This window comes from Protobothrops mucrosquamatus, unplaced genomic scaffold (assembly GCF_001527695.2).
Source record: "Protobothrops mucrosquamatus isolate PMUCROS unplaced genomic scaffold, P.Mucros_1.0 scaffold565, whole genome shotgun sequence".
Classification (NCBI taxonomy): Eukaryota; Metazoa; Chordata; class Lepidosauria; order Squamata; family Viperidae; genus Protobothrops; species Protobothrops mucrosquamatus.
Window position 1 is genome coordinate 35,089 of NW_015386868.1, and position 12,653 is coordinate 47,741.

Consider the following 12,653-nt stretch of genomic DNA (forward strand, 5'->3'; position numbering starts at 1 on the left):
CGCACTCCCGGGGAACTCACCGGGGAGATCGACCTGGGGACTGAGCTCTTCCGGCTCCTCAAGGGGTCTCCGGCTCTTCGGGGGGTCCTCCGACTCCTCGCGGGTCTCCTCGCGGGTCTCCAAAACCCCCCCCCGCATCATTTCGGCTCCCCTACGGCGGAGCCACACAACCAGCGTCCGCCATCTTTCGAGCATGCGCCATATACACATAACTAGTGGCTTCATTTTGTTGTTGTTGTTTAACCGCTAAGTCATGTCCGACTCTTCACAACCCCATAGATCAGTGGTTCTCAACCTATGGGTCGCGACCTCATTTGGGGGTCGATCGACCATTTCACGGGGGTCGCCAAGCAAGGCTGTCCGCCATTTTTTTCCCCCTTTTCCGGCGGGTGCCTTACCTCCCTTGAGCTGGGCCAGCTGGTGGCCGGCCTGCTCTGTCTCTGCCGCTTGCCAGCTACGCCTCGGCCGGCGCAGGGGGGCGGAACCACGCATGCGCGGCACTCCCGGGCAGGGAAAGTCCTTGACTTACAACCGGTTGGGTAGTCCTCAACTTACGACCGGTTTAGTCCTCGACTTACGACCGGTTTAGTCCTCGACTTACGACCGGTTGGGGGCCGTGGCATTAAAAAGGTTGAGAACCACTGCCATAGATCGTAGCACCCCAAGCCCCTCTGTCCTCCTGTCTCCTGATGTGTTCATTGTGTCAATGATATTATCTAGTCATCTCATCCTCTGCAGTCCTCTTCTCTTTTTGCCTTCAGTCTTTCCCAACACTAGGGTCTTCTCCAGTGAGTTCTCTATTTTCATTTGGTATTTGAGCATCTGCTTCAGTATCTGTCCTTCCAAAGAATAGTCAGGGTTGATTTCATTTAGGATTGACTGATTTGATCTCCTTTCAGTCCAAGAGACTCTCAAGAGTCTTCTCCAATATCTTAAATTGCAAGCGGTGGCTTCATAGAGATATGAATAAAAGTGGAAGGGTGGTGGTGGTGGAATAAAAATCTGCAGGTCTCTAGAATTAAGCAATACATATGTGAAAGCAGAATTCTGCAAATGGGGAACAATTTTTTATTTCATTTTTGGCAGTGGGTATCCAGCAGGGTGGTTAAAGATATATCCAAAATCAGAGCTGATATCCTGCAGAAATGTATTGGAATAATCTTTGTATCTAAGAGTGACAGGAATTGAAAATTAACCTATTCTGTGCCCCTCCCCTTCCCAGGTTATTTGTTACTGTGAAATAATTAATACAAAATCCTGTGTCATGAGATTATCATCATCACATGGCTGCTTCCTTCAGTAAGCCTGTGTGTTTCCAAGATCAATATTATCAAATGAATTATGAGATGGGCAAGAAGCCAGAATACTTGGATAGATGCCCCATCCCCTCCAACTCCTATGCATATATCTTCAATCCACAGAAGCTGAAACTGTTCCTATATAAGCAGGCTCTGGACTGCTCTCTTGCTCTTAAACCTCTACAGAATTGTTTCCAACAATGGTGTCAAGACTGGAGCAAATAGGAACCATTTTATCCATAAAGTGTTGGGCCAACTAATCTTAGCAGGAGATTAAGTGTTTATTCAACATCTACATGAAGCCGCTGGGTGAGGTCATCCCCCAGACTGGGGTTCAGTATAAAAAATATGCTGATGATACTCACTTATGTTTTTGAGTATATAGTGAGGCTGTCACAATGACTCAGGATGGGGAGGAATTGTTTCCAGTACCAAGACAGATGGCTGTGAAAATTAGGGTCACTCACATTTGGGGCAATCCCAATTTTACCCTTGAATGAGGTTGCACTTTCCCATTACAAGTGGTCAATATCTGGTGATCATCTTGGACTTAATGTTTCTGCAAGCCGACTGTAGGAGATGAGCAGGCTGAGCTTGAGGGAGGGGTCAAATGCTTCATTAGTCTCGAGTCCTTTTGCCCCCACAAGAGTTCTAAATACAGCCCACCTTGAATTCCACTGACTCTTATCTACTGCTGATTTGCTTTGATTGTTAGTATTTCAGATTCTTGTAGAGAGCTTAAGCTTGCAATAAACCTATAGATTCTGGACTGGACTCTTGATTTCCAAGTGCTTGACACCCACCTGCTGCAAACATACACCCTGCTCACATTCCACTGCAACCCCCCTCCCTGCCAACCCACACTTGCACAGGTGCACTCTGCACCACTTGCCTGCCTGCCAACCAGCCTGCTTGTAAGGCACCTGAGACTTGTGACTTCCTGCCAGCTTTCCCATTAACTTTGCTTGAAGGAAGTCGGCAGGAAATATCAAGTTGTAGTCACATGCATTCCCCACTTAATGACTTGCAATTCTTAATAACAGGGACTCCAGGGTTTGTCATCGCTAAGCAACATAGCCACATGATGTTGTGCTTTATATCTACTGAACATCACTTAGCGACAGAAATTCCAGTCCCAATTATTGTAGTTAATCAAGGATTATCTGTAATATTAGGGCTTCAAAGAACTATTAGGCACTTCATTTGGCAGCTTCCTGAGAATATTTAGGAATCTGTTGGATTTCCTAGATGTCTGAGAGTGGATCATCTAGTTAAGGTTTCCAAGAGTAACCAACTTTCCAAGAGTACAATCCAGGTTAATTGATTTCTGTAAATTTACCTATTTATTAATGTTAATTCATGATCTCAAATACTTGCTCAAGTGTAATTTAGGCTACCGTATCTGAGCTGGAAAAATTCAGCTGAACTCTAGTAGAGTAGGCAGAAGATATAGAACACTATCTTTTTACTGCCACCCACTGTTTGGGTTTTTTCCCCATTCTGTAATTCCCATTATTTTTGTCAGGGAATTGCGCAGCAAGTGTCCAAATGGAGTCAGAAACGCTGACATGAACTTGTAGATTTATATAAATAAATATATTTAACATCTATATTTACTGCAGAGAGTTAGGCACATCACTACATCATGAGGTAAATTATCAGGTAAATCACAGAACAGCATACAGAAAACACAGAAGAAAAAGGTGGGGGGAAAAGGGAAACGCCCCCTTCTCACCCAGCAACCAATCATCATCATCATCATCATCATCATCATCATCATCATCATCATCATCATCATCATCATCATCATCATCATAATAATAAAGTTGGAAGGGACCTTGGAGGTCATTGAGTCCAACTCCTGCCTCATGCAGGAGCCCACACTCTCCAACCAATCAAGTACAACTGTGTGTTCTGGCCCATTACAAACTTTAATGTTCCAGCTATTAAATATCTTAACAATTTTGCTGACTGTTGTGACTGGATTCCTGGAAATCAAGTCTTTTGGCACCAGATGCCTCCCACAGACCCAGGATAGTCCCTGTAAACTGGAATGTCTGGTCACCCTTACTTTAAAGCAGGGATGTCAAACTGCTGGCCCGCAGGCTGGATGCATCATGCCGAAACCGCACCCACCCCATTGCCGGCAAGATAAAAAAGTTGCGATACATCACGACACGTTACGTGATGTTGCGAGTTTGACACCCCTGCTTTAAAGGGATCCTTCTGCTCCCACAGAAAGCAAGAGAATGTTGCCTCATCAGGAAAAGAAACTGAATGAGTCAGAATAACAGAGTTGGAAGGGACCTTAGAGGTCTTCTAGTCCAACCCCTTGCTCAGATAGGAAATCCTATACCATTTCAGACAAATGGTTATCCAATCTCTTCTTAAAAACTTCCAGTGATGGAACTCCCACAATTTTTGGAGGCAAGCTGTTTCACTAATTAATTGCTCTAACTGTCAGGAAATTTCTCCTTAGTTCTAGGTTGCTTCTGTCCTTGATTAGTTTCCTTCCATTGCTTCTTGTCTTGCCTTCAGGTGCTTTGGAGAATAGATTGACTTCCTTTTCTTTGTGGCAATTCCTTAGATATTGGAACACTGCTATCATATCACCCCCTAGTCCTTCTTTTCATTAAACTAGTCAGATGAGTCCAGATGTTCTTCCCTGTACTGCCTCTATCTCATTTACATTGTGTTCTCTTTATGCTGTTCTGATATCATAGCATCATCAGTGGGAAGATTCTGCTGCTAATATATTCCAGGACATCTGTGTTGCCACCCTTCCCGGTAGCTTTTTGGTCATAACTGCAGCATTTCCCATATTTGTTGGAACAGTAAGGCTGTCCTCCAAACCTCCAAGTTCCTTAGCAAGTAAATCTTCCAGGTATGATTAGGCTATTAGTCACTCAGTGCTTATTTTAGTCAGGCTTATAGCTAAACATCTCTTTCTAATAGAACAATCTGCTTGGATCCTGGGGTTAGTTGTTGACATACAAAATTTAAACATCTGACTGCAGAAATGGCCATAGACCATTTCTCTGATGGTAATTTCTAGAGTCTGTGATGTGATCATGGAAATTGCAGTAGATCATCATTTTTCACACATTATGTTTATACACAGCATGGGCACCTAACCACAATCCATCAGTGTAAAATACAGTGTGTGAGCTGGTTGTTGGTACATGAGGGTCTATGGGGGGGTACCTTTATTTCTGCTTGACAACAGAAACCCCCCCCCCTCTATTTTCATGTTTTGCTTCCTAGATGAAGCTAAATTAATTGTAGAGAAGGCAAACAACAAAGAAATATTTGATCTGCTGTAAAAAATTTTCTGGGGTATTTAATGAAACTACTAATATCAGCCTCCATAGGGCAAAGACGTTTGCTGCTGCTCTTCTTGAAAGCATTATCTTAATGGCTATGTGGAGTAATGTAGACCAATGATAACTTGTTCTAATATGCTGCATCAAGATTTGAGAGTATCAGGACTAAACATTTCTCAATCCTGGGCCAATTGCTATCTCATACTCACAAGGTGGCGAGGAGGATAAAACGGGAGAAAGAGAAAGTCATGTATGCTACTTGCACTCCTGGAAGAAATATGGGTTATGTTTTATCAACATGGAGAATCTGCAGGATCTGATTTATTACATTTTTGTCCTGTCTTTATTACTAAATAAATAACTAAAATAAATAACTAAAATTGGCACCCATTCTTAATACCCCTTCCTCCTCCTCTTTTCCCCACAACAACCCTGTGAGGTGGGTTATGCTGAGAGAGAGAGTGATTGGTTCAAAGTCACCAGCCAGGTTTCATGCCTGGGACTAGAACTTATGGTCCCCTGGATTCTAGGCCAATAATCTTAATCACTGCACCAAACTGGCTTAGCTGCGCATGACAATATATTTAAGATAAATCTTAATACATAAATAAACTTCATCAAAAGCAGCAATATGCCATCACAATGTAAGCTCCGCCATTTCACACGTCTTATAAAGACAAAAAGGGTGGAGCTTGGATCACAATGAGACAGCACTGCTTTCATCATTTGACCCCTCACTTGAGATTCCCTCTGACATTTATCTATGAGGGCCACATCTATCAATAAACATGATATCTTGCCATATATTCAGCTATCAATCCTGTCATCTCCAGCCATCTTCTCATTGCCTATTTTTTAATCATTTATTACCTGTGGCAATTATACATCATCTGTAACCAGAGATATACATATTCTTCATGAAAGTTGTTATAATCAAAGTAAACATGGACAAATATTTACTTCCTCCTAGGGTCTATTTTTCTTTTTAGGACTGGAACAACACTAACTTGAGATTGGTATCATTTGACAGCCAAAAGAAAATTCAGAGAGACAGCCCGAATTTCCCTTGAAGCTCACATCTAAAATAATTTCCCTTTCTGTAAATATTAGTGCCTGATAGGATATTTTGAGAGCACCTCAAGAGACACTAATTCCCGGTGCTGTGTAGTTGAGAAACTTCTACAAAACTAGTTCTCTCTGTATATATTTGACTGCAAATCCTATCAGGCTGAGCCATGACGCCACCAACCTCCTGGTTGGGAAAGACAGATTTAAAATAATAGATATATGAATGTTTTATCTAAATAAGGCTCCTACAAAAATTTTCAGGGCATAATATCTCCTTCCTATCCAATAGGATTCTAATCCTAATTGTATACATAATTGGGGTGGAGAAAGAGCCTATATTAAAGGATCTGTTGAATGATCTAGAAATCAGAGATCACATACAGCCCTTTAAGAAAAGGGCTTGGGGTTTGTTAGTCAGCCAGCCAGCCAATTTATTACAGTTTTAGACCAGTACACGCAAGGTATCCATGAGTGTGCTGTGAATATTTATAAATCTATCTTAAAAGACAGTAAATAAAATTTAATACAAAATTAAATACATTTATAAGACAGCCTGACAGAATTTGTGAGCGATGTCCAAAAGAAGCGATTTATGTCTAGGTTATAAACATAAAGGTTATAAAGAAATATCTAAAATTATATAAAATGTGATAACATTGAAAATTACAAAAATGTGAGGTTTTGTTTGTTAGGATCAGAACATAGATGCCATGCCTTTAGCAATAGAGATGTCTGGGTGACGTGGAGTTAAAAATTAACATGGAGGCCACAGTCATGTAGTCAAAGTTTTATTTCGACAGATATACCTCTGTGGATGTACTATTTAGTAGTTACAGGTAGTCCTCGATTTACAACCACAACTGAGACCAGAATTTCTGTTGTTAAGTAAGGCAGTTGTTAAATGAGTTGTTCCCAATTTTACAACCTACTTTACCATAGTTGTTAAGTGAATCATAGTCGTTAAGTGAATTGAGTGGTTGTTAAGCAAATCCTGCTTCCCCTATTAACTTCGCTTGCTGGAAGATAACTGAGAAGGTCACAAATGGCAATCACATGATCCTGGGATTCTGTATCCTTTATAAATACATGCCAGTTGCCAAATTTTGATCACATTACTGTGACGATTGTGTGATGGTTGTAAGTGCGAGAACCTGTTGTAAGTCCCTTTTTTCAGTGTTGTTATAACTTTGAATAGTCACTAAATGAATGGTGGTAAGTTGAGCACTATCTGTACTTAGGAAATAAATTTCTGCTCTGATGTACCCAGCTGCACCTTCCATGTTTTCACATCTTGTCTCTGCTATCCAGCTACTAAAGATATTCTTGTCTCTCCTGTTTCTGAACGTTGTAGAGCCTTTAATGCCACATGTGACTTCAGAACCCAAATTCATATTTATATGTTATACTTGGTGAGAAACATGATTATAATGGGTGTCTGAGTCCTGTAATGGTGCTTCATAATTTTATTCCTAAAATCAGTGTTTCTCAGGCTTAGCAACTTTAAGTTGTAGGAGATGACCTAGGCTGAGCTTAAGGGATGTGTGTCAAACATGTCATCAGTCGTGAGTCCCTGCATCCCACAAGAGATCTACAGTAGATCCAGCCCACCTTGAATTCCTTTCTTAACTTCTGCTAATTTCCTTTGACTGTTAGTAGTTCAGTTTCTTGTAGAGAGCTTAAGCTTGCAATCAATCTTTATATTCATCTGAACTGCCTGAATCTCCTGATTTCTCCTGTGTTGACTTCCATTCCCAGAATTCCTAGCCAGCCATGTTAACTGAGGGGTTCTGGGAATGGAAGTCCACACTGCTTAAAATTACTGAGCTTGAGAAACATTTCCTTAGATTAATAATAGATCTCTATGTTCCTTTTTTCCTTTAGTGCAGGCTCAAAACTTTTGCTATTCAAAATGGCAGCAAAGGGTGATACTCCCAAGGGACCAGCTTTGGAAAGTTTAATCCCTATTAGGGGAAAATTCAGGCCAACAAAAGAGAGCTTAATTTTGCCTACCAAAGATAACAAACATTTGCACATAACAGCTGTAAATATATGCATAATTATAATAAAGACTCCTGGAGGTGTAGCGGTTAAAGTAGTATTGCAGGCTAACTCTGTGCATAGCCTGGAGTTTGATTCTGACTGGCTCAAAGTTAACTCAACCTTCCATCCTTCTGAGGTAAGTAAAATGAGGACCCAAATTGTGGGAGGCAATATTCAATTAAGGTTTCTACATTGTACACTGCCCAGAGAGTGCTGTAAAATGCTATTGAGCAGTATATAAACCCAAATGCTATTGCTAAAGAGTAATATTGTACATCTTATTGGAGAGAACATGGGTAGGTGATCCATGTTCAGTTGCTAACTGCTAATCCAGTGGTGGCGAACCTATGGCACGAGTGCCAGAGGTGACACTCGGAGCCCTCTCTGTGGGCACGCATGCCCTCACCCCAGCCCCGCCTCCCCCCGCAGCCCCCTCCTCACCAGCAGCCCCCCTGGAGGAGAGTCACCCCCGGGTATGGTCTGCACGGAGCAGCGCAGCCAAGCACATGGCAGCTGGGCAGCAGATGATGCTGTGGGGCGCGGGCAGAAGTCGTGGCCACCACGGCGCTGCAGGGTCGCCTGGGCGATCTGCGGCGGGCCGTGGATGGCTCTGAGGGTGGGTGGGGTGAGGGTGGAGCAGGGCTGGGGGCGGGGCAGGGGCAGGTCGGTTTTGGGGCACTCGGTCTCTAAAAGGTTTGCCGTCTAATCTCTCTTCTCATAGTTCTTTTTCTTTAAATGAGGTATGGATGCAATATTTTTTTAAACAAAGGATGCTTTCAAATGGAGGAGAGTCCAAAACAAAGCTAATTCCTACCTTCTTCCTCACTTTCTTCTCTCTGGGCATGTATTTCTCTAGATTTTAGGGGAGCCCACTCCTGTTTTCTCTTCCCAAAAAACTGTCTTCCTTGGGATATTTCATTGCCTTTTTTTTTTTTTACAATTCATTGCTTAAAAGGACTTAATATGTAGATATGGCATCTACGAAGACCACACAGCAGATGGTAGCCACTTGTGGCATTTGTCTATCACCTGGTTAATGTATCTCTGCCAGTTTGGCACAGTAGCAGCAGAAAGACCTTTAGGTCTTCTGGCCGTGGGTTGTATAGAAGACAGATCTGGATAACAAAGTATTCTAGGCTAAGCCCTTGCAGGTTTCTAATATGAATCAACTATTCATGATCATATGATCCTGTTGTCCAAAAGGTGCTTTTTCAAAAGGCAACGGGACTTCCTTGTTTTTTCCTTGAAGACGTTTCGTTTCTCATCCAAGAAGTTTCTTCAGTTCACTTCTCCAGTTGCCTTTTGAAAAAGCACCTTTGGGCAACTATGACTTGGATGACTGAGAATCTCCATAAACATATGACCCTGCTCTTTTTCACTCTTAGCCTTGGCCCATATTAATTTTATACTGAGCGTTATAAAACCATTTTGGTTAACTCCAGCAAATGATGAAGAAGATGGAAATTGCTCAGTTTATATTTCAAGGTGCTTATTCTACATTTCTACCATCCCCTTTCCTTTTTTTTCTTTTTAATAAAAGCATACTTTTTCAGATTTTTCTTTTAATTGTCATGCTGAAAGCATTTGAAAGACAAACAGCAAGGTGGCTGTTATTTTAAATGCCTATTGCCTTTGTCTCCCCAACATTCTGTTTTTTTAGTGCTGTGAATGGCATAGTATGGAGTCAGCCTATTAAACGGCCTTTTATGCAAGGAAATTCTGACTCCTCCTGTGATATTCTGTTGCTTACTGTGTTCTTCCAATACGCCTGGTATTCCCTGGCCTAAATGATCATTTCTTGAACAAATTCATACTTTTATTAATCAAAATATAGAGAAAACAGAAGCCCCCCTATTTCATGATATTTGCTAATGCACGGTTAATTATCACATCTCCCTTTCTATAATTCATTTTACAGGGAGACCTCCTGCAGGTTACATACTCACAGTTTATGAAGCAAAATAACCTCACTGTGGATTAGGACTCTTTCACTGCTGGTCACACAGTTAGGACTGCTAGGCCTTCTCCTTTCACCTTGCTCATTTGAACAAGGCCTTATTTTTGTATGGGTCCTCAGCAAGACTGTAGCAGGGTTGTTCAACCTCTCCCAGACCTAATTAGAGCAGCAATGCAAGCATTCATAATTATTCGTGTCCTGAGTTGGAAGAAGTAGCTGAAGGGCCATGGTAGCTTCCTGGCAGACAGTCCTGGTCACACTAAGGCCAGCGAACACCGAACCAGATAATTCACTGACAACTTTACACACCTGAGCCGACGCCTTAATGCACAGTTCTACTGTTGTTCGACCGTACGAAGTACCTCTCAGTGTCGTTTACCCGGGTAAATCTAAAAATAATCCTCTAGTCTCACTACTTTTTACCTTTTTTCCCGGTTAGAGGTCTCGACAGTGACAAAACTACCCATATCTGTAGATTGGGGTGGGGAACCTTGGCCTCTTTATGACTTGTGGACTTCAACTCCCAGAATTCCTGAGCCAGCCATGCTTGCTCAGGAATTCTGGGAATTGAAGTCCAACAAGTCATAAAAGGACCAGGCTTGCCCACCCTTGCTATAGATAATAGGGGTGATGCCAGTCATCTGAAATGACAGGATCTTTCTCCCCTTTTATCCCCACCATATAATAATGGACATGAGTTATCAATTGTTGTGCATGAAAATCCTTAAGTTTCCTGTAATGTCCATCAAGGTATCACTATAAAGGCACTGCAATCTGAAGGGACATAATGGAAGAACGATCAGATGACAGGTTATGTTTTTCAGACTGGTATGCTGTTAGGAAGCCAAGAGTGTCTGGAGAGAGGTCATTTGTCACCATCATGTCATTTCACCAGTACTCTGACGTTACATGGTTATACATCTCTGTCCTGGGCTGACCAGGTGATGCTGTTGAGGTGCCTAGAGCCTGTGTGGGTCTGCATGGGAGAGAAGAATCTGACTCAAACCTAATAAATGGCTGTGGGTTTTAATGCTCGCTGGCTCTGGAGATATTCCATCTTTAACTCTGTCTAGTCAAAATTGGTGTCCAGTTTGGGGTCCTCATGGACTCACGGCTCCTGCTCTAAAGTTCTCCCATGCTTATGGAAACATTTGCACAGATCTGTCTTGTGCACCAACTATGCCCATTTCTGGAGTGACAGGCACACTCAAGTACCCCATGCATCAGCCATCGTCTGATGGACTTACTGTACTTTGAAAACATTTGAAAGTTGCAGCTGATCCAGAACGCAGCAGCCCAGATAGTTTTTGGTGTTTCTTCTCATACTCCATGCAATACTGCTGCTCCACAAACTTGTGGGCTTCCAGGTGCTGGTTTTCTCCTATAAAGCTCTACATGAAATAAAAATAGTCCTTGAGTTACTAATGTAATGGATCCTGCCCATTGTGGTCATAAATTGTGATGGCCAGTCACACGATCAACCAATTTTATGACCTTTTTTTGCAGTGGTTGTTAAGTGAACACTATGGTTGCAATGTGAATGCTACGATAGTGAAATGAATCGATGGCCTACTATGGATTGGTTTTTCCAAAGACCAGAAATAAATGCCAATTTGGGATAAAACCATTGTAATATATGGTCCCAATGATGGGATATTGCAAACAGCTGTGAAAATGGCCCAGTTGCCAAGTGCTCAAAGTCCAGTTAGTTATGCCAGGCTATTTGTGTGGCTGCCTGTCTCCCATTGTTTCTGTTCAGCTTACCAGATCTAATAAAGAGAGGTCTTTCAATCAGAGTGTCATCTTGTTGTGACCTCTCTGTGTCAGTGTCTGCACTGTGTAGCAGTCTCGCTCCAGAAATCTGGATGGCTTTGATCTTGTTATCCTTTTGTAAAGCACAAAAGACCTGGCTGTTCCCCCATTTGTTTGGACCAGGAGGTTAGGTTTGCTGTGGTTGTTTTAACCTTCACTGTTATGAGATGGAATGAGATGGGTGGCCCTATAAATCATATAAATGAAGTATCAACATATACATATATAGCAACAAAATCCTGTCTTACTACATATAGTAGCTGGTTAACAACAGTAATTGAGACCAGTTCTGATTGTGGTTATTAAATGAATCCCACACAGTTGTTAAATGCAATATCATGTGTGATCACCATTTGCAACCTCCCGTTGGCTTCCCTGGCAGTGAAGATTGCAAATGGCAACTATGGGACCATGGGATGCTGTGATGTTGTAATTGTGAACCAGCTGTCAAGCACCCAAACTGTGATCACCTGACTGTGGGAATACTGCAATGGCTACAACTTTGTGGGCCAGCTGTAACTCTTCTTTAAGAACTTTCTTTCTTCACCTGTTCCGGGGTAGCAATTTTCAGGTGTTTGGGAAAAATGTGCCAAATATACATTTTTGATTTAAAGAAAAAATATATAGCTGATACATTTCTGTGAAGAATATCAGAAGCCACTTTTAAATATCTTTTTTTCTTTTCTATTTTTCTTAAGCTATTTTTTTCACATTTTTGTCTTCTCTTTGATTTTTTTTTCTTTTTTCTTCCCTTTATATTCATTTGGATTAGTTTTTATCTTTTTTTTAAGTTTCAATAAAAATCATATTTAAAAAAGAAAAAATTCTCAAAGAGGTTTATAACAGTCTAAAATCATAAAAATAAAAAAAATTGGCAATAATTAAATTCAAGATCAAACACAATGTGAAAATGCACAATAAAAACAATAAAGAAGTAACAAAAAAAGGCAGCTAAAGGTTTTCCGATTGTGCATTGTTTCAAATTAGCACACTGGTGTATAAGCGTGCTTGGGAGTATTAATATCACATGGCATCAGTAAGGCAATAAAGTTAATGCCAGCTGCACCATACTGGAGAGAGCTTTTCAGGAGGAGCTACTACTGAGAAGGCCTTGTCCTAGACCAGGGGTAGGCAACGTTGGCTCTTTTATGATTC